Below are 209 nucleotides of genomic sequence, written 5' to 3' on the forward strand. Positions count from 1 at the left end.
TGAAATACAGTATACACTTACGTTTCTCTTTACGTCGCGCACAAAGAAGCGCTCTGGGCCGGCAGCCCCGCCCCTCGGCTCCCTACGCCGCCAGGCAGCTCAGCTGACTGAGGAGGACGTTCTGCGGCGGCTGCCGCACAACCACCGCCGTTGCTGGCAGCGTCCGCAGCGCAATAAGTAACAGCGCCTGGTGCTGCCAACTCTTTCTC

This window comes from Podarcis bocagei, assembly GCF_964188305.1.
Source record: "Podarcis bocagei genome assembly, chromosome: 8".
NCBI lineage: Eukaryota > Metazoa > Chordata > Lepidosauria > Squamata > Lacertidae > Podarcis > Podarcis bocagei.